Source organism: Sapajus apella, unplaced genomic scaffold, assembly GCF_009761245.1.
Source record: "Sapajus apella isolate SASKATOON/1434 unplaced genomic scaffold, GSC_monkey_1.0 scaffold87, whole genome shotgun sequence".
Classification (NCBI taxonomy): Eukaryota; Metazoa; Chordata; class Mammalia; order Primates; family Cebidae; genus Sapajus; species Sapajus apella.
In genome coordinates, this window is record NW_022437027.1 from 6,315,715 (window position 1) to 6,342,661 (window position 26,947).

A 26,947-nucleotide genomic window follows, 5' to 3' on the forward strand; every position below is an offset into this window, starting at 1 on the left:
GTAGATATTCCTTTGAGCACTCCAGAAATGTGGTCACTGAAATGTCAGATTAGAACTTTTAAACTTTATTTTTTTTTAATCTTAGAGATCAGAGAAATATCCTACAATCTCTTTTATTATGATAACTAATAACCACACTTTGTTGAACATTTGGAAAATATAAAGAGATCAAAAAAGGAAATTAAAAGTATGCATGATTTTACCACCTGGGAAGCAAAAAACACTTCTTGAATTTTTTTATTGGAAAACTGTAAGTCCTCCATTCAACTCAATTCTGATATTGGCTAAAGATAACCCTCCTATCCCTACCTGCATAGACCCAGTACTGATAGAAACTGAGAAAAGAGGAAAAATGAAAATACTTTGTTGTTTCATTCCTAGAGCAAGTGTGTATGAAGTCCATGAAAACAACATGTGATGGTTACATTTAGAAAACTATGCCATATGATTTTGTAGTAAGGAACTAGGCTATTGATTTTTCCAAATTTGATGCCTTAAGTATAATTTTTTAAGTTTTTGCTCTTCATAGAGCAAAATTGAGAGAAAAGAATAGAAATTTCCCATATACCCACTACCCCACATGTGCACAACCTTTCTTGTTATAAACCTCCCCCATCAGAGTGGTATATTTGTTACAATTGATAACCCTCATTGTCACATCATTATCATCCAAAGTCCACAGTTTACATCAGGGCTCACTCTTGGTGTTGTATATTATTATGTTTTTAAATTTGTATTAGATATTTGTTAACTTTTATTTTAGGTTAAGGGGTGTATGTGCAGGTATGTTATATAGGTAAACTCATGTCACAGGCGTTTGTTGTACAGATTATTTCATCACCAAGGAAATAATACCTAGCTACCCAATAGTTATTTTTTCTGCTTTTCTTCCTCCTCCCGCCCTCCACCCTCAAGTAGGTCCCAGTGTGTTTTTTCTGTCTTTGTTAGAATTTTAAAACTTTAAAAGTCAAATTAGAACTTTAAGACTTTTGATCATAAACTATTTGAAGTATCCAGCAATCCATGTCTCAGAAATACAGGCTGATGGCAGCATTAACTTTTGACACTAAATGGAAGTCATTCTTAATGATGAAGCTTAACTAACCACACTAAAGAAGTATCCAAATGGATATTACTTTTAAGTCATAAATCACTCACCTATCTTTTATGTAACGATATCTACCATCCAACCGAAAACAATCTAAATACACCTATTTCAGAGAAAGTCAGAATAGTAACTCATATGGTTTGGATATTTGCCCACTCCAGATCTCATGTTGAAATGTAATCTCCAATGTTAGAGGCTGGCCGGGTGGGAGGTGTTTGGATCATAGGGGCAGATCCCTCATGAATGGCTTGATGCCCTCATGGTAATAAGTGAGTTCTCACTCTGTTAGTTCACATGAGAGCTGGTTGTTTAAAAGGCTAACTCTTCCTTCTGTCTTTTGTTCCTGCTCATGCCATGTGACATGCTGGCTCCCTATTACCTTCTACCATGATTGTAAGCTTTGTGAGGCTTCATCAGAGATAGATATCAGCACCATACATTCTGTAAAACCTGCAAAACCATAAGCCAATTAACCATCTTTGTTTTAGTAAATTACCCAGTCTCAGGTATTTATTTATAGCAACACAAGAACAAACTAACAGATAATTGGTACCAGGAATGGGGTGTTGGTATGAAATACCTGAAAATGTGGAAACAGCTTTTGAACTGGACAATGGGCAGAGGTAGAAAGAGTTTGGAAGGCCGAGACAAAGACAGGAAGATGAGGGAACATTTGAAACTTCTTAGAGACTGGTTAAATGGTTGTAACCAAAATGCTGTTAGAGATATAGACAATGAAGTTCAGCCTGATTAAGTCTTAGGTGGAAATGAGGGAGTTATTGGGAACTGGATTAAAGATCATCAATGTTACACCCTGGCAAAGAACTTGGCAGCATTGTATTCATGTCATAAGGATCTGAGAAGTTTGAACTTAATTATCATACAAGATACCTGGCAGGAAAAATAAGTCTAAGCAGCAAAGCATTCAAGAAGTAGTATGGCTGCTTCTGACACCCTAAGTCATATATGGAAGCAAGTAAACAACTTAAGTTATATTTAAAACGGAAGCAGAGCATAAAAATTTGGAAAACTTGTAGCTTAGTCCTATGGTAGAAAAAATCCAAGCAGGCTTCAGAGCAACCATTTGTCAGAGAGATTAGCATGACTAAAAGGGAGCCAAGTGCTAATAGCCAAGACAGTGGGTAAAAGGCTTTGAAGGCATTTCAGAGTTCTTAGGTACAGCCCCAGAGGCCTTGGGAAGAAGATTGGTTTCAGGGGTCAGGCCCAGGACCCCACTTCCTGCATAGCCTTAGTACAGTGCTCCCAGCATCCTGACCACTCAGGCTCCAGCCGCAGCTCAAGTGGGCCAAGGTAAAGCTCAAGCTGCCACTCTGGAGGGAGCAAGCCATAATCCTTGGCAGGTTTCTTGTGATGTTCAGCCTGCAGATGCACAGAATCAAATGTGAAAAAGGCTTGGCATCTCCCGCCTGGATTCCAGAGGATGTATGGGGAAACCTGGATACCCAGGCTCTACTACAGGAGCAGAGACCCCATGGAGAAACTCTACTAGGGCAGTGCCAATGGGAAATGTAGAGTTGGAGCCCCTGCAGAGTCCCCACCAGGGAACCGCCTAGTGGAGCTTTGGGAAGTGGGATGCCACCCTCCAGACCCAAGAATGGTAGAGCCACTGGCAGCTTGCCACCTCGGTGTGGAAAAGCCATAGGCACTCAACTCCAACCTGTGAGAGCAGCCACAAGTGCTACACCCTGGAAAGCCACAGGGACAAACCTGTCCAAGGCCTTCATAGCCTACAAGTCACACCATTGTGAGCAGGATGCAGGATATGATGTCAAAGGAGATTGTTTTGGAGCTTTAAGATTTAATGACTGTCTTGCAGGGTTTCAGACTTGTGTGGGCCTGTTAGCTCTCTTTTGGCCAATTTCTCTCTTTTCAAATGATAATGTATACCCAATATCTATAGCACCATTGTATATTGGGAATAAGTAACTTGCTTTTGAACTCACAGGCTCATAGATCAGTGGACTCATCTCCAGATGACACTTGGGACTTCACACATGGGACTTGAAACTTGAATTAATGCTGACCAAGTTAAGACTTTGGCAGAGTATTGTAAAGGCATGGTTGTATTTTGATATGTAACGAGGACATGAGATCTGGGGGATCAGAGGCAGAATGATGTGGTTTGGATGTTTGTTCCCTCCAAATCTCATTTCAAATGTAATCCCCAATGTTGGATGTAGGACCTGGTAGGAGGTGTTTGGATCATAGGGGAAGACCCCTCTTGAATGGCTTGGTGCCTTCCCAATGGTAATAAGTGAGTTCTTGCTCTGCTAATTCATGTGAGAGTTGATGCAAGAGTTGATGGTTTAAAGAAGCCTGGCTCCTCCTCCTCTCTCTCTTGTTCCCACTCTTGCCATGTGACATGCTAGCTCCCTGATGCTTTCTGCTTTAATTGTAAGCTTTCTGAGGCCTCACCAGAAGCAGATATTGGTTCCACGGTTCCTGGAAAGCTTACAGAACCATGAACCAATTAAACCTCTTTTCTTTTTCTTTTTTTTTTTTTTAATTTCTTCTAAAAAAAAAAAAAAAAAAGACAGGATACATATACAGAACATGCAGGTTTGTTACATAGGTATATGTGTACCATGGTGGTTTGCTGGACCTACTGACCCATCCTTTAAGTTCCCTTCCCTCATCCACCACCCAAAAATAGGCCATGGTATATGTTGTTCCCCTCTTTGTGTCCATGTGTTCTCAGTGTTCAATTTGCATTTGTGAGTGAGAACATGCAGTGTTTGAGTTTCTGTTCCTGTTTTAGTCTTAGAAGATGATGGCTTCCAACTTCATCCATGTCCCTGCAGAGGACATGATCTCATTCCTTTTTATGGCTGCATAGTATTCCATATTTTCTTTATCCAGTCTATCATTGATGGGCATTTGGGTTGGTTCCGTGTCTTTGCTATAGTAAATAGTGCTGTAATAAATATATATGTGCATGTGTCTTATCGCAGAATGATGTATATTCCTTGCGTATGTGCCCAGTAGTGAGATTGCTGAGTTAAATGATATTTTTGGTTCTTGATTTTTGAGGAATCACCATACTGTCTTCCACAATGATTGAAATAATTTACATTCCAATCAGCAGTGTAAAAGTGTTCCTGTTTCTCCACAGACTCACCAGCATCTATTGTTTCCTGACTTTTTAATAATTGCCATTCTGACTGGCATGAATTGGTATCTCATTGTGGTTTTGATTTACACGTCTCTGATGATCAGTGATATTGAGCTTTTTTTCATATGTTTGTTGACTGCATAAATGTCTTCTTTTGAGAAATGTTGGTCCATATCCTTTGCCCACTTTTTGATGGGATTGTTTTTTTATTGCAAATATGTTTAAGTTCCTTGTAAATTCTGGATATTAAATGTTTGTCAGACAGGTAAATTGCAAAAACTTTCTCCCATTCTGTAGGTTGCCTATTCACTCTGATGATAGTTTCTTTTGCTGTGCAGAAGCTCTTCAGTTTAATTAATTCCATTAGTCAGTTCTGGCTTTTGTTGCAATTGCTTTTGGCATATTTGTCATGAAGTCTTTGCCCATGCCTGCCCTGAATGGTATTGCCTAGGTTTTCTTCTAGGGTTATATGGCTTTGGGTTTTAAGTCTTTAATCCATCTTGAGTTAATTTTTATATGAGGTGTAAGGTAGGGGTCCAGTTTCAATTTTCTGCATTTGGCAAGCCAGTTTTTCCAGCACCATTTACTGAATATGAGATCTTTTCCTCATTGCTTGTTTTTTTCAGGTTTGTCAAAGATCAGATGGTTGTAGACGTGCGGTGTTTTTTCTGAGGTCTCTGTTCTGCTCCATTGGTCTATATGTCTGTTTTGGTACCAGTATCATGCTGTTTTCGTTACTATAGCCTTATAGTATAGCTTGGAGTTGTAGCATGATGCCTCGAGCTTTTTTTTTTTTTTTCTTAGGATTTTCTTGCCTATATGGGGTCTTCTTTGATTCCACAAGAAATTTGAAATAGTTTTTTCTAATTCTGCGAAGAATGTCACTGTTAGTTTGATGGGAATAGCATTGAATCTGTAAATCTGGCAGTGTGGCCATTTCACAATATTGTTTCTTTCTATCCATGAGGATGGAATGTTTTCCATTTGTTTGTGTCCTCTCTTACTTCTTTGAGAGAAGAAGTCTTCACATTCCTTGTTAGCTTTATTCCTAGGTATTTTATTCATGATACAGCTCTCTGCCTGCCTATTGTTGGTGTAAATGAATGCTTGTGATTTTTGCACATTGATTTCATATCCTGAAACTTTACTAAAGTTGCTTATCAGTTCAAGAAGTTTTTGGGCTAAGATTATGTAGTTTTCTAAATATAAAATTATTTTGTCTGCATACAGAGACAATTTGACTTCCTCTCTTCCTATTTGAATACGCTTTCTTTCTCTTACCTGATTGCCCTGGCCAGAACTTCCAATACTATGTTGAATAGGAGTGGTGAGAGAGGGCATCCTTGTCTTGTATCGGTTTTCAAAGGGAATGCTTCCAGCTTCTGCTCATCCAGTATGATATTGGCTGTGGGTTTGTCATAATTAGCTCTTATTACTTTGAGATATATTCCATCAATACCTAGTTTATTGAGAGCTTTTAACATGAATGGATGTTGAATTTTATCAAAGGTCTTTTCTGCATCTATTTATATAATCATGTAGTTTTTGTCTTTGGTTCTGTTTATGTGATGGATTACATTTACCGATTTGCATATGTTAAACCAGCCTTGCATCCCAGGGATGAAGCCAACTTGGTTGTGGTGGATACGTTTCATGTGTGCTGCTGGATTCAGTTTCCCAGTATTTTATTGGGGATTTTTCTATTGATATTCATCAGGGATATTGGCCTGAAGTTTTCTTTTTTTGTTGTGTCTCTTCCCAGTTTGGATATCAGGATGATGCTGGCTTCATGAAATGAGTTAGGGAGGAGTCCCTCCTTTTAAATTGTCTGGAATAGTTTCAGAAGGAACAGTACCAGCTTTCGTTGTATTTCTGATAGTATTTAGCTGTGAATCTGTCTGGTCCTGGGCTTTTTTTGGTTGGTACACTGTTAATTACTGCCTCGATTTCAGAGCTTGTTATTGGTATATTCAGGGATTCAGCTTCTTCCTGGTTTAGTCTTGGTAGGGTGTATACATTCAGGAATATATCCATTTCTTCTAGATTTTCTAGTTCATTTGCATCAAGGTGTTTATAGTATTCTCTGATGGTAGTTTGTATTTCTGTGGGGTCAGTGGTTATATCCCCTTTATTCTTTTTATTGGGTCTTTTTGAGTCTTCTCTCTTTTTTCTTCATTGATCTAGCTAGCAGTCTATTTTGTTAATTTTTTCAAAAAAAAATACAGCTCCTGGATTGGTTGATTTTTTTTTTTTTTTTGGAAGGTTTTTCATGTCTATCTCCTTCAATTCTTCTCTTAGTTATTTTTTGTCTTCTGTTAGCTTTTGGATTAGTTTGCTCTTCCTTTTTTAGCTCTTTTAATTGTGATGTTAGGGGGTCAAATTGAGATCCATTTAGCTTTCTGATGTGGACATTTAGTGCTATAAATTTCCCTTTTAACAGTGCTTTAGCTGTGTCTCAGAGATTCTGGTACGTTGTCTCTTTGTTCTCATTGGTTTCAAATAACTTCTTGATTTCTGCCTTAATTTTGTTATCTACCCAGGATTCATTCAGAAGAAGGTTGTTTAATTTCTATGAAATTATATGGTATTGAGTGAGTTTCTTAATCCTGAGCTCTAATTTGATTGCATTGTGGTCTGAGAGACTGTTTGTTATGATTTCATTTCTTTTGCATTTGCTGAGGAGTACTTACAATTATGTGGTCGAATTTTACAATAAGTGCCATGTGGCCCTGAGAAAAATGTATATTCTCTTGATTTGGAGAGAGTTTTGTAGACGTTTACTAGGTTTACTTGATCCAGAGCTGAGTTCAAGTCCTGAATGTCCTTGTTATTTTTCTGTCTTGTTGATCTGTCTAATACTAACAGTAGGGTGTTAACATCCCACACTGTTACTGTGTGGAGGTCTAAGTCTCTTTGTGTGTTGCTAAGAACTTGTTTTACAAATCTGGGTGCTCCTATATAAGGTGAATACATATTCAGAATAGTTAGCTCTTGTTCCCTTTACCATTATCTAATGCCCTTCTTTGTCTTTTGTGATCTTTGTTGGTTTAAAGTCTGTTGTCAGAGACTAGAATTGCAACACTGCTTTTTTTTCCCCCTATTTGCTTGGTAAATTTTTCTCCATCCCTTTATTTTGAGCCTGCATGTGTCTTTGTACATAATTTGAGTCTCCTGAATACAGCATACCAATGAGTCTTGACTCCTTACACAATTTGCCAGTCTATGTCTTTTAATTGGGGCATTTCGCACATTTACATTTAAGGTTAGTATTGTTATGTGTGAATTTGATCCTGTCATCATGATGCTATTTGGTTATTTTGCACACTAGCTGATGCAGTTTCTTCCTACTGTCATTGGTCTTTATTTTCGGATGTGTTACTGCAGTGGCTGGTACCAGGTTTTGTGTTTTTTTGTTTTTTGTTTTTGTTTTTGTTTTTCCATATTTAGTGCTTCTTTCAGGAGCTCTTGCAGGGTAGACCTGGTGGTAATGAAATCTCTGAGCACTTGCTTGCCTGGAAAGGATTTTATTTCTCCTTCACTTGTGAAGCTTTGACTGGATATGAGATTCTGGGTTGAAAATTATTTTCTTTAAGAATGTTGGATATTAGCCCCCAATCTCTTCTGGCTTATAGAGTTTTTGCTAGAAGGTTTGCTGTTAGTCTGATGGACTTCCCTTTGTAGGTGACCTGGCCTTTTTCTCTGGCTGCTCTTAACAGCTTTTCCTTCATTTTCACCTTGGAGAATCTAATGACCGTGTATCTTGGGGTTGATCTTCTCATGGAGTACCTTAACAATGTTCTTTGTATTTCCTGACTTGCATGTTGGTCTGTTTTGCCAGGTTGGGGAAGTTCTTCTGACTAATATCCTGAAGTGTGTTTTCCAGCTTGTTTACATTTTCTCTGTCTCCTCTGGTACTCCAATCAATCATAAGTTCAGTCTTTTTATGAAGTCCCATATTTCTTAAAGGTTTTGTTCATTCCTTTTCATTCATTTTTCTCTATACTTGTCTGCATGTCTTATTTCAGCAAGGTAGTCTTCAAACTCTGATGTCCTTTCTTCCACATGGTCGATGTGGCTGTTGATACTTGTGTATTCTTCACGAAGTTCTCATGCTGTGTTTTTCAACTCTTTCAGGTCATTTATGTTCCTCTCTAAACTGGCTATTCTAGTTAGGCAATTTCTCTAACCTTTCATGAAGGTTCTTAGCTTCTTTGCACTGGATTATAACATGTTCCTTTAGCTCATCAGAGTTTTTTTTATTGCCCATCGTTTAAAGCCTACTTCTGTAAATTTGTCCATTTGATCCTCTGTCCAGTTCTGTAACCTTTATGGAGAGACACTTGCAGTCATTTGGAGGAGAGGAGGCACTATGGCTTTGGGGGTTTTCAGTATTTTTTCACTGATTCTTTCCCATCTTCATGAGTTCATCTAGTTTCAGTCTTTGAGGCTACTGACCCTTGGATGGGGTTTTTATGGGGATCTTTTTGTTGTTGTTATTATTGATGCTGTTGTCAATTTCTGATTGTTTTTCTTTCAATAGGAAGGTCCCTCTTCTTTTGGGCTGCTGCAGTTTGCTTGGGGTTCACTTCAGGCCCTATTCATCTTATTTGCTCCTGTGTCTGGAGATTTCACTCAAGGAGGCTGAAGAGCAACAAAGATGGGTGCCTACTTCTTCTTCTGGGACCTCTGACCTTGGGGGGCACCAACCTGATGCCAGTAGGATTACTTCTTATAAGGTGTCTGACAACACCTGTTGGATGGTCTTACCTAGTTGAGTGGCACAGGGAGCAGGACCTGTTTAATGAAGCACTTTGTCCCTTGGTTGAGAGGGTGTGTTTCACTGGGGGAAACCCACTTGTCTACGTGGATTCCTCAGAACTACCAGGAGGAGAAGCTAAGTCTGCTGGTCTGCATAGAGTGAGGCCACCCCCCCACCAAGAGCTCAGGCCCAGGAAGATCCAAATTCTGTCCCTGAGCCTCTGGCTGAAGTTATTGGAGATCTTGCAGGGAAGCGCTGTCAACTGAGGAAGGATGGGTCAGGTTTAGACCTGAGAGGCACTTTAGCTGCAGACTGCCACAGCCAGTGTGTTGGGCTATGGGGACAAGTCTTGGGCCCAAGCAGTCCAGCCTCCCTGGCTACAGCAGGGGAAAAAATGCAGTCTAGAGCTATCAAAATGGGTGCCGCACTTCCCCCACCCAGGGAGTTTCAGGTGTTAAGCAGTTGCAAGTCCCAGTGTTGGCTTCTGCCCTTCCCCAAGGAAATCAAATGGCTTAGGCAGCAGGCAGCCTTAGCTGGTGTTGGTTGCCCCTCCCCTCAAGGGTACCTAGGCTTAAGCAGATTCCAGCTGAGAGGCTGTAAGAATATGCATGTTCTAGGCCCCGGTGGCATGAGTTCGCCAGTGTATCTTCTGATCCAAGGGTTGCAGTTCCATGGGAAAAGCAGTTTCCCCAGCTGGGTAGCAGGCTCACTTACCGCCTCCCTTGGCTTGGGGGAGGAGGTTCCTCTTTCCCATGTGGATGTCAGGTGGACCACCACACCACACTGCTCTTCTTTCTCTCTGTGGGTCATGCCAGCCTTCTAGTCAATTTTGATGAGAGAACCTGGATACGTTAGTTGCCAGTGAAGGATTCACAGGCTTATTTTGGTTTTTTTCTATAGGAGCCTCAGAACACTGCTTCTAGTCAGCCATCTTGCCGCTGCCCACTAAACCTCTTTTCTTTATAAATTACCCAGTCTCAAATATTTTTTTCTATTTATTTTTTATTTTTTTAATTGAGGTTCCAGGGGCACATGTACAGGTTTGTTAATAAATTTCATGTTGCTGATCCTTTGTGTACAAATGATCCCTTCAGGCAGTGTAGTGAGCATAGCACCTGATAAGTAGCCTTTCAAACCATGTCTCTCTGCCCACCCTCCTTCCTCAAGGAGTCCCCATTATCTATTGTTCCCTTCTGTGTGTCCATGAGTACCCATTGTTTAGTTTCCACATACAAATGAAAACATGCAGTATTTGGTTTTCTGTTCCTGCACTGGTTCACTTAGGATAATGGCCTCCAGGAGCTCCCATGTTTTTTTGCAAAAGCCAACTTCATTCTTTTCGTGGCTGCATAGTATTCCATGGTATATACGTCCCACACTTTCTTTATTCAGTCCACTGTTGATGGGCATCTTGGTTGACTCCATGTCTTTGCTGTTGTGAATAGTGCTGCAATATATATCCACATGCGTATGTATTTTGGTAGAAGAATTTATTATCCTTTGGGTATATATCATATAGTAGGATTGCTGAGTCAAATGGTAGTTTTGTTTGAAGTTCTCTGACAGATCTCCACCCTGCTTTTCATAATGGCTGAACTGAATTATTTTTCCACCAGCAGTGTGTAAGTGTTCCTTTTTCTCTGCAACCTCACCAGCCTTTCTTGTTTTTTGACATTTTGATAATAGCCTTTTTGACTGATGCAAGATGGTATCTCATTGTGGTTTTGATTTGCATTTCACTGATGATTGGTGATGATGAGCATTTTTTTCATGTATTTGTCAGTGGCATTTATTTCTTATTTTGAGATGCATCTGTTTATGTCTTTTTCCTATTTTTAAATTGAGGTGTTTTTTTTGCTTTTTAAGTTTCTTATAGATTCTGCATATTAGATCTTTGTTGGATGCCTAGTTTGCAAATATATTTTCCCATTCTGTGGATTGTCTTTTTTTGTTTTCTTCAGCTTTTAAGTTCCAAGTTACATGTACAGGATGTGCAGGTTTGTTACATAAGTAAGTGTGTGCAATGGTTGTTTGCTGCACAGATCCATCCATTGCCTAGGTATTAAGCCCAACATCCATTAGCTATTCTTCCTGATGTGCTCCCTTCCCCCACTCTCCCAACAGGCCCCATTGTGTGTTATTTCACCCACCCAATGTGGCCATGTGTTTCCATCATTCAGCTCCCACTGCCATATTTGATTTTCTGTTCCTGTGTTAGTTTGCTGAGGATAACAGCTTCAAGTTCCTTCTGTGTCCCTCCAAAGGACATGATCTCATTCCTTTTTATGGCTGCATAGTATTCCGTGGTGTATATATACCACTAGTCTATCATTGATGGGCATTAAGGTTGATTCTATGTCTTTGCTATTGTGCATAGTGGGGTAGTGAACATGTGTGTGCATGTATCTTTATTAAAGAATGATTTATATTCCTTTGGGTATATGCCCAGTAATGGAATTGCTGGGTCAAATGGTATTTCTGCTTCTAGATCTTTGAGGAATCGCCATACTGTCTCCCACAGTGGTTCAACTAATTTACACTAACACAAATAGTGTAAAAGTGTTCCTTTTACTCTTCAACATTGCCAGCATATGTTGTTTGACTTTTTAATAATCACCATTCTGACTGGCATGAGATGGTATCTCATTGTGGTTTTAATTTGCGTTTCTCTAATGATCAGTGATGTGGAGCTTTATACCTTATGTTCGTTGGTTACATGAATTTCTTCTTTTGAAAAGTATTCATTCATATTCTTTGTCCACTTTTTAATGGAATTTTTTAAATTGTAAATTTGTGTAAATTCCTTATAGTCTCTGGATATTAGACCTTTGTCAGATGGATAGATTGCAAAAATTTTCTGCCATTCTGCAGGTTGTCTGATAATTCTGATGATATTTATTTTGCTGTGTAGAAGCTCTTCAGTTTAATTAGGTCTCTTATGTCAATTTTTTCTTTTGTTGCAATTGTTTTTGAGGACTTAGTCATAAATCCTTTTCTGGCCAATGTCCAGAATGGCATTTCCTAGGTTTTCTTCTGTGGTTTTTATTGCTTTAGGTCCTACATTTAAGTCTTTAATCCATCTTGAATTTTTTTTTTTTTTTTTTTTTTATATGGTGAAAGGAAGGGGTCTAGTTTCAATCTTCTACATTTGGCTAGCAATATATCCCAGCACCATTTATTGACTATGGAGTTCTTTTCCCATGGTGTATTATGGTTGGCTTTGTCAAAGATCAAGTGGTTGTTGATGCCTGGCTTTATTTCTGGGTTTTCTATCATTTTCCATGAGTCTGTGTCTGTTTTTGTACCAGTACCATGCTATTTGGATTACTGTAGCCTTGTAGTATACTTCCAAGTCAGGAAGTGTGATGCCTTTGGCTTTGTTCTGCTGCTCAAGATTGCTTTGATGATTTGGTCTTCTTTCTGGTTCATATGAATTTTAGAATAGTTTTTTCTAATTCTGAGATAAATGATATTGGTATTTTCTTAGGAATAATGTTGAATCTGTATTTTGCTTTTAACAACCTTGACTCTTCCCAATATGGTTTGAATTTGTGTTGCTGGCCAAATCTCATGTTGAATTGTAATCCCCAGTGTTGGAGGAGGGGCATGGTGGGAGGTGATTGGATCATGGGGGCTGATTTTCCCCTTGCTGTTCTTGTGATAGTAAGTTATTGGAAGATCTGGTTGTTTAAAAGTCTTTTGCACCTTTCCCTTTGCTATCTTCTTCCTGCTCCAGCCATGTAGGACGTGCCTGCCTCTCCTTCACCTTCCGTTATGATTGTACATTTCCTGAAGCTTCCTCAGCCATGCCCCCCATATAGCCTGCAGAACTGTGAGCCAACAAAACCTTTTTTCTTTATAAATACCCAGTCTCAGGCAGTTGTTTATAGCAGTGCAAGAACAGACTAATACAATTCCTTTTCATGAGCATGGAACATTTTTCCATTTGTTTGTATTGTCTGTAATTTCTTTCAGCAGTATCTCATGGCTCTCATTGTAGAGCTCTTTCACCTTCTTGCTTAGATATATTCGTAGATATTTTTGTTTTGTGGCTATTGTAAATGAATTTGTGTTCTTGATTTGCCTCTTGGCTTGAATGCTACTGATACATAGAAATGCAACTTATTTTTCTACATTGATTTTGTGTCCTGAAACATTACTGAAATTGCTTATTGGTTCTAAAAGTCTATTGGCAGAGTCTCTAGGGTTTTCTAGGTACAGTCATATCATCTGTGAAGAAAGATCATTTGACTTCCTCTTTTCCTATTTGGATCCCTTTTATTTCTTCCTCTTGCCTGATTGCCCTGGCTACGACATCCAGTACTCTGTTGAATACCAGTGTTGAGGACAGTCATCCTTGTCTTGTTCCAGTTTTCAAGGAGAATGCGTCTGCTTTTGCCTGTTGATTATGATGTTGGCTATGGGTTTGTCATAAATGCCTCTTTTTATTTTGAGGTATGTTTCTTTGATGCTTGATTTGTTGAGGATGTTTAACATGAAGGGATGTTGAATTTTATTGAAGACAGTTTCTACATTTATTGAGGTGATCAAGAAGACTTTCACATATATTGAATACCTTTTCTGCATATATTGAGATGATTATGTTTTTTTAATTTTGTTTAGCGAATTGCATTTATTAATTTATTTGTGTTCAACTAACCTTGCATCCCAGGAATACAGCCTATTTAATCTTAGTGCATTAGCTTTTTGATCCACTGCTAGATTTGGTTTGCAGGTATTTTGTTGAAGATTTTTCCATGTTCACCTGGTATATTTCCCTGAAGTTTCCTTTTTTCATTGTTTCTCTGCCAGATTTTGTTATGAGGATGATGCTAGCTTCATAGAATGAGCTGCAGAGCAATCTCCCCTCCTCGATTTTTTTTGAATAGTTAGAATAGGATTGGCATCAGCTCCTCTTCGTATGTCTGGGAGAAGTTGGCTGTGAATCCATCTGGTTAAGGGCTTTTTTTGGCTGGTAAGCTTTTTATTACTGATTCAATATCAGAACTTGTTATTGGTCTGTTCTGAATTTTAATTTCTTCCTTGTTAAATCTTGGGAGGCTATGTTTTTCCAGGAATTTATCCATGTCTTCTAGATACCCTAATTTGTGCACATAGAGGTGTTCATAATATTCTCTGGTGGTCTTTTTTATTTTCGTAGAGTTGGTTGAAATATCACCTTTGTCACTTCAGATTGGGTTTATTTGGATCTTCTCTCTTTTTTCTTTGTTGATCTAATTAGCAGTTTCAATCTTGTTTCATTTTCCAAAGAACCAACTTTTGGGTTTATTGATCCTTTGTCTGGATTTTCACATCTCAGTTTTATTCAGTTCAGCTCTGATTTTGGTTATTTCTCTTCTGCTAGCTTTGGAGTTCATTTGTTTTTGTTATTCTAGTTCCTGTAGGTATGATGCTAGATTGTTAATTTGAGAGCTTTCTAACTTCTTCACCTAGGCATTTTGTGCCGCGAGCTTCCCTCTTAATGCAACTTTAGCTGTGTCCCAAACTGGTATGTTATGTCTGTTTTCATTAGTTTCAAATAATGTTTTATTTCTGCCTTAATTTTGTTATTTACCCAAAAGTCATTCAGGAGTAGGTTAACATGTAATTGTATGGTTTTGATAGACCTTTTTAGTATTGATTGCTATTTTACTATGCTGTGGTCTGAAAATGTGTTTGGTGTGATTTCAGTTTTTTTAATTTGTTGAATCTTTCTTTATAGTTGAACATGTGATTGATTTTAAAGTATGTGCCATGTGCATATGAGAAGAATATGTATTTTATAGTTGGATGGAGTGTTCTGTAGTTGTCTATTAGGTCTAATTGGTCAAGTATTGAGTTTAAATCCAGAAAATATTTGTTAGTTTTCTGCCTTTATGATCTGACACTGTCAGTGGGGTGTTGAAGTCTCCCAGTGTGGTTGTATTTCCTCATACATCTCTAAGAACTTTTTTTTTATGAATCTTGGTCCTCTAATGTTGGGTGTATATATACTTAGAATAGTTAACTTTTCTTGATGGGTTGAGGCCCTTATTATTATGTAATGTTTTCCTTTTTGTTCGATTGTTGTTGCTTTAATGTTTGTTTTGTCTGGTAAAAGAATAGCAACCCCTGCTGTTTTTCTTTTCTATTTGCCAGATCAATCTTTCTCCATTCCTTTTTCTTTGAGCCTATTGCTGTTACTTCTGAGATGGATCTCCTGAAGACAGCAAACATTTGAGTCTAGCTTCTTTATCCAGCTTGACTCTCTATACCATTTAATCGAGGCATTTAGCCTGTTTACATTCATGGTCAATATTGATGTATGAGGATTTGGTCTTATCATTATGCTTTTAGCGGCTTGTTATTTAGACTTAATTGTATAGTTGCTTTATAGTGTCAGTGGGTTGTATTGTTAAGTGTGTTTTTATGGTGAGAAATGTCACTCTTTCATTTCAAAATTTAGCACTGCCTTTAGGAGCTCTTGTAAGGCTCCTTCATAGCTCTTTCATTTCCAAGTTTAGCAGTTACTTTAGGAGATCTTGTAAGGCAAGTGTACCAAATTCCTTTAGCTTTTTTTTTTTTTTTTTTTTTTTTTTTTTTTTTTTAAGTAACCTTTTTCTCAGTCTCCCGTGCTGGAGTGCAGTGATGCAATCTCAGCTCATTGCCACCTCCACGTTCTGGGCTTAAATGGTCCCACCTCAGCCTCTTAAGTAGCTGGGACTACAGGTGCATGCCACCACAGCTGGCTAATTTTTTTTTTTTTTTTCTGTAGAGACAGGGTCTCTTTCTGTTTCCCAGGCTTGTCTCAAACTCCTGGGCTCAAGCAGTCTGCCTGCCTTGGCCTTCCAAAATGCTAGGATTATAGGAATGAGCCACTGCACTCAGCCTCCTTTAGCTCTTGCTTGTCTGGAAAGGATTTCAGTTCTCTTCTCCTTATAAAGCTTAGTTTGGTGGGATATAAAATTCTTGGTTGACACTTCTTTTCTTTAAGGATATTGAAAATGGGCTTCCAGACCCTTCTGGCTTGTAAGATTTCTGTGGAAAGGTCTACTGTTAGCCTGATGGGGTTTCCTTTGTAAGTCACCTGCACCTTCTCTCTAGTTGTCTTTAAGATTTTTTCTTTCACATCTACCTTGGAGAATCTGATGACTGTGTGTCTTGGGGATGGTTGTCTTACATGGTATCTCACAAGGGTTCTCTGCATTTCTTGAATTTATGTGACAACCTCTTACTAAAGCCATAGTATCTATATTATTTTGATGTAAATTGTTAAATTATTTTTTTTTACTACCACAATATTACTGCTGCGGCTGCTACATTAATCTTTATTGCTATATTATTCCATTAAAAAATCTCAACTTTCAATTATAGTGCAGATAAACATTTAAAATCACATGTTTAGGTTCCAAGTATTATACGGCCTTAAGAAGAAATCCTAACAGAACTGCCTACCTATGGTGCCTCCCACTGGAGTGCTTCCTACCACAGCACGTGAGCTGCCACTGCCAGAGCAACTATACCTGTGGCCCCCTGCCATCCTCTGCAGAGCTATTGTTTTATACAAGAAAACTTAGACTCAAAGTTAATCTTATTTGCCTGTGTCAGAGCCAGGATTGAAACACCAGGCTGTATGACTCTTTAAGTCATACCCTTAACTCAGTGAGCTTGGAAGCCTTTTGAGTGTGAATGCTGCCACTTACCCTGTTTTCTAAAACAAGTTTACTCTGACTTTCACAGATTACAGTGGTTCTTCCAGTGTGTGAAAGCAAGACCAGAAATAAACTTTTATGCTGTATGTGCTAATAAGCTTAGGGCTCTATTTTCATAAAACATTAACCATTTTAAAGATGATATCTAATGAATAGACCCTGTATAATTATCTTCTTAAGTTTGCCAAATGTTTTCAAACATCTTACTCATTGTATTAAACTCTAGGTTTCTGTTCATTTTAATTTTACCAGAAAGATAAAGATGTGTATATAAGTCAACAGGTAACTAATTTCTTTAATTAAATAATCAATTAAATACATTATCTATGATGTACAAGACATTATATAGAACACTATATTGCCAAAGTGCCAGTAAATTTAAAAGTTTAAAATATGAAGGAAATCTGGAAACACGACTATTCACATGAATAAAAATATGATACTAATAGCAATAAATAAAGAGCCATCACCTTCTAAATAAGTTAATGTCGTACTTATCAGAAACCAGATACTATTATAAATGCTTTCTTCTTTACATCCTCCACACTCATTTATACTTCTTATACACAACTACTGAACAAATTATATGCTCAGCTATTACGCTTCAATACCACATTAGGAAATCATTTCAAGAAACTGTTTTAAACATTTGTATAGCAATGTGTCTTTAATACTTTTCTCAGCATGGGGCAAAAGAGAACTTTACATATTTATTTGCTTGTACTTTATATCTTTTTGTCTGCTGTACAGATCTGTAAGCCTTACTATTATTTTTCCCTCCCACTAATTTGGAAGCATCTCAATTTAAGGTATACTTGTTGGAATTCTATTATGTATCCGTGGTTGTCCTAGATACCTTTTCTTTGCCCCACTTCCCCTCATAGATCTATTCTCCGTCCTTTTTTACCTTATTCACCCCAGGAAGCTCACTTCCATGTCTTCTGGCTCCCAGTTGTTAACCAGTCAGGAGCTCTGGCAAGTTATAGAAGAGAATGGGGTCAGAATATTTCTCCTGCTGGGTCCTTCCTTACAGAATTATCTCAGGTTGGATTGTCCCTCTATTGAAGGGTAACACTTCTCTCCAGGAAGCCTTCTTTCCACAACACTTTTACCAACCCCTGGTCCCTCTGGCTCTAGGGATGGCAATAGCTCTGCTGCAGTATCTTTTATGATTCTTATATCACCTGTACCTTCATAATTAATATCTTGATAAGTAAGCTCCCCTCAATTTATTCTGAGGGCTAATTTGTACCCTGACTGTTACTTGGATAAGGGTAGTATCTAAATACATGAATCTTTCAGTCAACCTACATTGGTTGCTGTATTCTGTTTCTTACCAGCTGTGTTAATTTGGGAAAATTATTTATTTTAAGTCATCATAAAAGGGGCTAAAAATATTTACCTCATAGAATTCTTGTGAAGATTTTTAGATTAGGTATATATAGTTCATTGCAGAGCCTGATACTTGTGAGTACTCAACATCCAATATTAATTTTATTTTCTAGTACTATTGTTTACATATATGTAAATTTAATACTATTTTATGTATGATGGTAATAAAAAAGTTCTAGAATTTGAGCCAATCTTCCATTCCTTCATAGAAATATATATTTAAATGTAGAAAATGTACTATGTTGAATAGAAGTGGCAAAAGTGTGGACATCCATGTCTTCTTTCAGACATTAGGGGAAAAGATTCCTACCTTTCATCATTGAATATGATGTTAGCTGGGTTGTCATATATGTATTTTATTGAGGAAATTTCTTTCTCTTCCTAGTTTAATGAGTGTTTTTAGCATAAAAGGGTATTGAGATTTCTCAAATTCTTTTTCCCCATTAAGTAAGATGATTATTTTATTGCTTCCTCCTATTAATTTGGTATATTATAATGATTGCTTTTTGTATGTTGAACCTTGCATTCCCTAGCATAAATTCCACTTGATCGTGGTATATAATTCTTTCAATATACTGCTGAATTCAGTTTCCAAGGAATTTTTTTAGAATTTTTTTATCACTATTCATCAGGGCTATTGGCTTGTAGTTTTCTTTTCTTGTCTGTATGCCAATGCTCAGCTCATAGCATACATTTGGAAGTGTCCCCTTTTCTTCAGTGTGTTGGAAGACTGAGAAAGATTGATGTTACTGCTAGCCAGCTCAATTAGGCAAGAAAAAGAAATGAAAGATACCAGAATTGGAATAGATAGGAACTTCCTAAGGCTGCTGTCAAACACACACACACACACACACACAGGGAGCCTTGAAACATTAAAAATTTATTCTGTAATAGTTTTGAGACTAAATGTCTGAAATGAGAATATCAGTAGTGATGCCATGCTTCCTCTGAGACTCTGAATGGGATCCTTGCTTGCTTCTTTCCGGCTTCAAGTTGTGACCATCAATCCTTGTTTTTCTTGGTCTTGTAGCTACCTCAGTATCTATTTCTGTCATCACATGGTGTTCTCCCTGTATTTGTCTGTCTCTCTGTCTCCTCTTCCTTCTAAGGGTACCAGTCATATTAGACTAAGGGCCTACTCCTATATGACCTCACTGTAGGGACCTACACTATTTCCAAATAAGGTCACCATTCTGAGGCTTTGGAAAGGACATGAATTTTGGGGCAAACATTATCCAATTCAGTATAGAAAGGAAGAAGTAAAGCTATTTCCATTTGGAGATGATGTAATCTTATATTTAGAAAATCCTGAGAATCTGTACCAAAAAGGAAAAAAAGAAAGAAAACCTGTTAGACCAATAAAGGAATTCAACAGAGTTGCAGCATACAAAATCAACACAAAAAAAAATTTGCTGTATTTCTATATGTTAATAATGAATAATCCAAAAAGGACAATTAAAAATTTCATTTACAATAGCATCAAAAAGAATAAAATACTAATGAGTTAATTTTACCAAAGAGGAGTGAGACTTACACACTGAAACTATAAAATATTGCTTAAAGAAATTTAAGATCTAGATAGACATCCCATGTTCACATGTTGGTAGAATATTGTTTTTATGACAGTACTACCCAAAGCAATGTATAACTTCAATGTGGTCCCTGTAGAAATCCCAGTTGCATTTCTTAATTTAAAAATCTATTCTAAATTTTATATGGAATTTCTAGGGACCCACAATAGCCAAAACAATCTTGAAAAAGAAGAACAAAGTCGGAGAACTCATGCTTCCTGATTTCAGAATTTATTGCAAAGGTATAGTAATCAAAACGATGGTACAGGGATCATAATAGACATACAGACCATGGAATTAAATTGAGATCCCAGAAATAAACCCTCACATCTATGTAAAATTGATATTTGACAAAGGCGCCAAGACTATTTAATGAGAAAAGATAGATTATTCAACAATTGGTGCTGGGAAAAGTGAATATCCACATGCGAAAGAGTGAAATTGGACCCTTACATTAAGCCATATATAAAATTTAAATCAAAATGTACCAAAGACTAAATTTAAAAGCTACAGCTATAAAACTCTTAGAGGAAAATGTGGAGATAAATCTTCATAACCTTAGATTTGACAGTGGTTTCTTAAGCATGACACCAGGAGCACAGACAACAAAGAGTAAAGTGGACTTCTGAAAGTAAAAATTTGTGCTTCAAAGAACACTTTGAAGAGAGTGAGAAGACAGCCCACAAAATGGGAGAAAATATTTGTAAATCATATACCTGATAAGGACTTAACACCAGAATACAAAATCAATATGTAAAAATCAGTTGTATGTCTGTTCACTAACAATTCCTGCAGCTTAACAACAGAAAGACGATGAAATTAAGCAATGGACAAAGGACTTTAGTAGACATTTCTCTGAGGAAGATACACAAATGGCCAATAAGCACATGCAAAAGATAATCAGTATCATTAATCATTAGGGAAATGAAAATTAAACCACAGTGAGGTACCTCTTCATACCCAACTGTTGGCAAGGATGAGGAGAAATTAGAACCTTGATGCATTAATAGTGGGATTGTTCCCTGAAAAAGCAAATATGGAATTGCCATATGACCCAGTAATTTGACTCCTAGTTGCTTACCTAAAAGAATTGAAAACAGGGACTTCAACAGATATTGTACACCAGTGTTCACTGTAGCATTATTGACAATAGTCAAAGGTGGCAACAACCCAGTGTTTATCAACAGATAAATGAATAATCAAGAGGTAACATATACAGTTAATGCTCAGCCATAAAAAGACATGAAGTTCTGATACATAATGCAGAATGAAACTTGTAAACATTATGCTAAGTAAAATAAGCACATATAAAAAGGACAAATGTTGTATAATTTCATTTATATAAAATATTGACAAGCAGCAAATTCATGGAGTCAGGAAGTAGATTAGTGGTACCAGGGGCTAGGGGAGGGAGGAATGGGAATTAATGCTTAAGGAGTACAGTTTCTCTTTGATATGATGAAAAAAAACTGGAAATAACTAGTGGTGATGGTTGTACAACATTGCGAATGTACTAAAGCCACTGACTTCTACACTTAATAATGCTTAAATGGAGAAATTTTATATTATATATGTTTTACCTCAATTTTTTCAGCTAACATATAGAAATTGATTGTTCAGGCTACCCTACTATCACCCGTTCATCTGAGCCCTACAGTTTCTGATCAGTAGTAGTGAAGAAGTTTTGCCAAAGGTGGTTCTGATGAGGTCTTTTTTAACCTCTGAAGGTGTTTTAGTTGTTTTTTTTTTTCTTTAGTTTATTTATTTTACTTTAGGTTCATACTATATGTAGGATTTCTCCCCATGTTATGCCTCCCCATGCTCCCCTACCTCCTCACCCCCCGCTGTCTCTCCCGTACCTCCCCAAGTGCCCTCAGTGTGTGATGCTCCTCTCCCTGAGTCCACGTGTTCTCGTTCAACAACCACCTACAAGTGAGAACATACAGTGCTTGGCTTTCGGTTCTTGTGTCAGTTTGCTGAGAATTACGGTTTCCAGATTCATCCAAGTCCCTACAAAGGACAGGAACTCATCATTTTCGATGGCTGCATAGTATTCCATGGTGTATATGTACCACATTTTCTTTGTCCAGTCTATCATTGATGGGCATTTGGGTTGGTTCCAGGTCTTTGCTATTGTATACAGGGCTGCAATGAATATATGTGTGCATGTGTCTTTATAGTAGAACGATTTATAGTTCTTTGGGTATATAGCCAGTAATGGGATTGCTGGGTCAAATGGAATTTCTATTTCTAGATCCTTGAAAAATTGCCACACTGTCTTCCACAATGGCTGAACTAATTTACACTCCCACCTACTGTGTAAGAGTGTTCCTATTTCTCCACATCCTCTCCAACATCTGTTGTCTCCAGATTTTTTAGTGATCGCCATTCCAACTGGCATGAAATGATATCTCAGTGTGGTTTTGATTTGCATTTCTGTAATGACCAGTGATGATGAGCATTTTTTCATGTTTTTTGGCCTCATATATGCCTTCTTTTGAAAACTGTCTGTTCATATCCTTCACCCACTTTTGAATGGGGTTGTTTTTTTCTCGTATATCTGTTTTAGTTCTTTGTAGATTCTGGATGTTAGCCCTTTGTCAAATGGGTAGATTGCAAAAATTTTCTCCCATTCTGTTGGTTGCTGGTTCACTCTAATGATTGTTTCTCTTCCTGTGCAGAAGCTCTGGAGTTTAATTAGGTCCCAATTGTCTATCTTGGCTTTTATTGCCATTGCTTTTGGCGTTTTAGTCATGGAGTCCTTGCCTATGCCTATGTCCTGGATGGTTTTGCCTACGTTTTCTTCTAGTGTTTTTATGGTGATAGGTTTTATATTTAAATCTTTGATCTATCTGGAGTTAATTTTAGTGTAAGGTGACAGGTAGGGGTCCAGTCCAGTTTCTGCTTTCTGAACATTGCTAGCCAGTTTTCCCAACACCATTTATTAAACATGGAGTCCTTTCCCCATTGCTTGTTTTTGCTGGGTTTGTCAAAGATCAGATGGTTGTAGATGTGTGGTGTTTCTTCTGGGGTCTCTGTTCTGTTCCATTGGTCTATGTCTCTGTTTTGGTACCAGTACAATGCTGTTTTGATTACTGTAGCCTTGTAGTATAGTTTGAAATCAGGTAGCATGATGCCTCCGGCTTTGTTCTTTTTGCTTAGGATTGTCTTGGCTATGCAGGGTCTTCTGTGTTTTCATATGAAGTTTAAGGTCATTTTTTCCACTTCCGTGAAGAAGGTCATTGGTAGTTTGATGAGGATAACATTGAATCTGTAGATTACTTTGGGCAGTATGGCCATTTTCACGATATTGATTCTTCCTAACCATGAGCATGGAATGTTTCTCCATCTGTTTGTGTCCTCTCTTATTTCGTTGAGCAGTAGTTTGTAGTTCTCCTTGAAGAGGTCCTTTACATCCTTTGTTAGTTGTATTCCTAGGTATTTTATTCTCTTCATAGCAGTTGTGAATGGGAGTTCGCTCTGGATTTGGCTCTCTGTTATTGGTATATAGGAATGCTTGTTATTTCTGCACGTTGATTTTGTATCCTGAGACTTTACTGAAGTTGCTTATCACTTTGAGAAGATTTTGGGCTGAGACAATGGAGCCTTCTAGGTATACAATCATGTTATCTGCAAATAGAGACAGTTTGACTTCCTCTTTTCCTGATTGAATAGACTTTATTTCTTTTTCTTGCCTGATTGCTCTGGCTAGAACTTCCAATACTATGTTGAATAGGAGTGGTGAGAGAGGGCATCCTTTTCTAGTGCATGATTTCAAAGGAATTCTTCTGACTTTTGCCCATTCAGTATGATATTGGCTGTAGGGTTGTCATATATAGCTTTTATCATTTTATGATACATTCCATCAATACCTAGTTTATTGAGAGTTTTTAGCATGAAGGGCTGTTGAATTTTACCGAAGGCCTTCTCTGCATCTATTGAGATAATCCTGTGGTTTTTGCCTTTGGTTCCATTTATGTGATGGATTACATTTATGGATTTGCGTATGTTGAACCAGCCTTGCATCCCCGGGGTGAAGCCTACTTGGTCATGATAGATAAGATTCTTGATGTGCTGTTGCAATCTGTTTGCCAGTATTTTATTGAAGATTTTTGTGTCGATGTTCATCATGGATATTGGCCTGAAGTTTTCTGTTTTAGTTGAGTCTCTGCCAGGTTTTGGTATCAGGATGATATTGGTTTCATAAAATGAGTTAGTGAGGATTCCCTCCTTTTGTATTGTTTGATACAGTTTCAGAAGGAATGGAACCAGCTCCTCTTTGTAAATCTGGTAGAATTCAGCTCTTAACCCATCTGGACCTTGACTTTTTTTGGTTGGTAGGCTATTAATTGCTGCCTCTACTTCAGCCCTTGTTATTGGTCTATTCCGGGTTTCAACTTCCTCCTGGTTTAGTCTTGGTAGAGTACCAGTGTCTAGGAATTTATCCATTTCTTCCTGGTTTACTGGTTCATGTGAGTAGAGCTGTTTGTAGTAACCTCTGATGGTAGTTTGTATTTCTGTGGGATCAGTGGTGATATCACCTTTATCATTTTTTATTGCATCTATTTGATTCTTCTCCCTTTTCTTTTTTATTAATCTGGCTAGTGGTCTATTTTGTCGATCTTTTCAAAAAATCAGCTCCTGGATTTATTGATTTTTTGAAGCGTTTTTTTGTGTCTCTACCTCCTTCTGCTCTGCTCTGATCTTAGTTATTTCTTGTCTTCTGCTAGCTTTTGAGTTTTTTTGATCTTACTGCTCTAGCTCTTTCAATTTTGACGATAGGGTGTCGATTTTACATCTTTCCTCTTTTCTCTGGTGGGCATTTATTGCTATAAATTTCCCTCTCGACACTACTTTAAATGTGTCCCAGAGATTCTGGTATGTTGTGTCTTCATTCTGATTGGTTTTGAAGAACATCTTTATTTCTGCCTTCATTTCATTGTTTATCCAGTCGACACTCAGAAGCAAGTTGTTCAGTTTTCAAGTCATTGTGCGGGTTTGAGTGTGTTTCTTGATCCTGAGTTCTAGTGTGATTGCACTGTGGCCTGATAGACTGTTTGTTATGATTTCTGTTCTTTTACATTTGCTGAGGAGTGATTTGCTTCCAATGATGTGGTCAATTTTAGAGTAAGTGCAATGTGGTGCTGAGAAAAATGTTTATTTTGTGGATTTGGGCTGGAGCATTCTGTATATGTCTATTAGGTCTGCTTGGTCCAGCCCTGTATTCAAGTCCTGGATATCCTTGTTAATTTTCTGTCTCATTCATCTGTCTAATATTGACAGTGGAGTGTTGAAGTCTCCCACTATTTTTGTGTGGGAGTCTAAATCTCATTTTAGGTCACTAAGAACTTGCTTTATGTATCTTGGTAATCCTGTGTTGGGGGTGTATATATTTAGGATAGTTGGGGGTGTATATATTTAGGTAAAATGGATTGATCCTTTTACCATTATGTAGTATCCTTCTTTGTCTCTTTTGATCTTTGTTGGTTTGAAGTCCATTTTATCAGATAGTAGGATTACAACCCCTGCTTTTTTTTGTTCTCCATATTTGCTTGGTAAATCTTCTTCTATCCCTTTATTTTGATTCTGTGTGTGTCTTTGTATGTGAGATGGGTTTACTGAATACAGCACACTGATGAGTTCTGACTTTTTATCCAGTTTGCCAGTCTGTGTCTTTTGATTGGGGCATTTAGGCCATTTACATTCAATGTTAATATTGTTATGTGTGGATTTGATCCTTCCATTTTGTTACTGCCTGGTTTTCTTGCCCGTTAGTTGACTCATTTTCTTGATTGCATTTTTTGGTCTTTGCCAACTGGTTTGCTTTCACAGTGACTGGTACTTGTTCCTTTCCATGCTTAGTGTTTCTTTCAAGAGCTCTTGTAGGGCAGGTCTGGTGATGACAAAATCTCACAATAATTGCTTGTCCATAAAGGATTTTATTTCCCCTTCATTTATGAAGCTTTTGGCTGGATATGAGATTCTGGATTGAAAGTTCTTTTCTTTAAGGATGTTGAATATCAGCCCCCACTCTCTTCTAGCTTGTAAGATTTCTACCAAGACATCTGCTGTGAGTCTGATTGGCTTCCTTCTGTTGGTGACCTGATCTTTCTCTCTGGCTGCCGTTAGCATTTTTGCCTTCATTTAAACCCTGGTGAATCTGACGATTATGTGCCTTGGTGTTGCTCTTCTTGAGGAATATCTTTGTGGAGTTCTCTGTGTTTCTTGAATTTAAAATTTGGACTGCCTTGCTAGGCTTCGGCACTTCTCCTGGGTAATATCCTGGAGCGTGTTTTCCAGCTTGGATTAATTCACGCCGTCATATTCAGGTACACCAATCAAGCGTGGATTAGGTCTTTTCACATAATCCCATATTTCTTGGAGGCTTTGTTCATTTCTTTTCACTCTTTGTTCTCTTGTTTTGCCTTCTCTTTTTATTTCATTGAGTTGATCTTCAATCCCTGATATCCTGTCTTCTGCTTGATCGATTAAACTTGTGTTTGCTATTAAAACTTGTGTTTGCTTCACGTAGTTCTCATGCTGTGTTTTTCAACTCCATGAAGTCGTTTATGTTCTTCTCTAAGCTGGTTATTCTAGTTAGCATTTTGTCTAACATTTTTTCAAGGTTTTTGATGGTTTTTAAAGTGAATCTTGAGAAACTAACAGCTTTTCTTCTGAGTTGAAATCAGTGTGCTGCAGCAGGCAGCTGGAAGAGTCCTGTTTTGAAAAGATTAAGAAAGCCACAGTTGAATACTATGAAAAGGAAGCAGAGGTGCCAATTCTAGTTAGTAGAGTTATAAGTTATCATTTCAGAATTTATGATTTTTATGTCAAATTCATATTTGGACTTGGGAATTTTATGTTTGTGAGACAGTAGACACATTGTAATTTTTAGCATATTCTGTAACATCTTCTGTTAAGTCCTGGTAAAAGAATTAGTCTAAAACTCAACAAATGAAAATATTAAATGAAAGAAGATATAGTTCAATAAAAGAAAAAGGCTTTTAATATTGAATTTAACACATGATAAAATATCACTGAACCACTTCAAGGTAGAGTAAATGAACCACTTGTCTAGTATATGACAGCATTAAAATCACCTGAGGTCGGGAGTTTAAGATCAGCCTGACCAACATGGAGAAACCTCGTCTCTACAAAAAATATAAAATTAGCTGGGTGTGGTGGAATATGCCTGTAATTCCAGGTACTCGGGAGGCTGGGGCAGGAGAATCACTTGAACCTGGGAGGCCGAGGTTGCAGTCAACGGATATCATGCCATTGCATTCCAATCTG

General features: G+C 37.7%; 1 protein-coding gene and 2 long non-coding RNA genes across 7 annotated transcripts in view; 2 read left to right on the top strand and 1 right to left on the bottom strand.

The window, feature by feature from the left end:
* The window catches only part of TBCK (TBC1 domain containing kinase), a 272,708-nt gene that overhangs the window by 215,167 nt on the left and 30,594 nt on the right, over positions 1 to 26,947 (top strand). The gene's annotated exons all lie outside the window — the stretch shown is intronic.
* On the top strand, positions 6,057 to 20,519 carry LOC116534451. The gene is made up of 3 exons (XR_004261721.1): positions 6,057 to 6,067; positions 9,442 to 9,444; positions 20,032 to 20,519. It is a non-coding gene; the product is annotated as an uncharacterized LOC116534451 (long non-coding RNA).
* Positions 14,303 to 25,481, bottom strand: LOC116534452. Its single transcript, XR_004261722.1, has 3 exons — positions 25,471 to 25,481; positions 20,051 to 20,058; positions 14,303 to 14,365 (listed from the first exon to the last, which is right to left on the bottom strand). It is a non-coding gene; the product is annotated as an uncharacterized LOC116534452 (long non-coding RNA).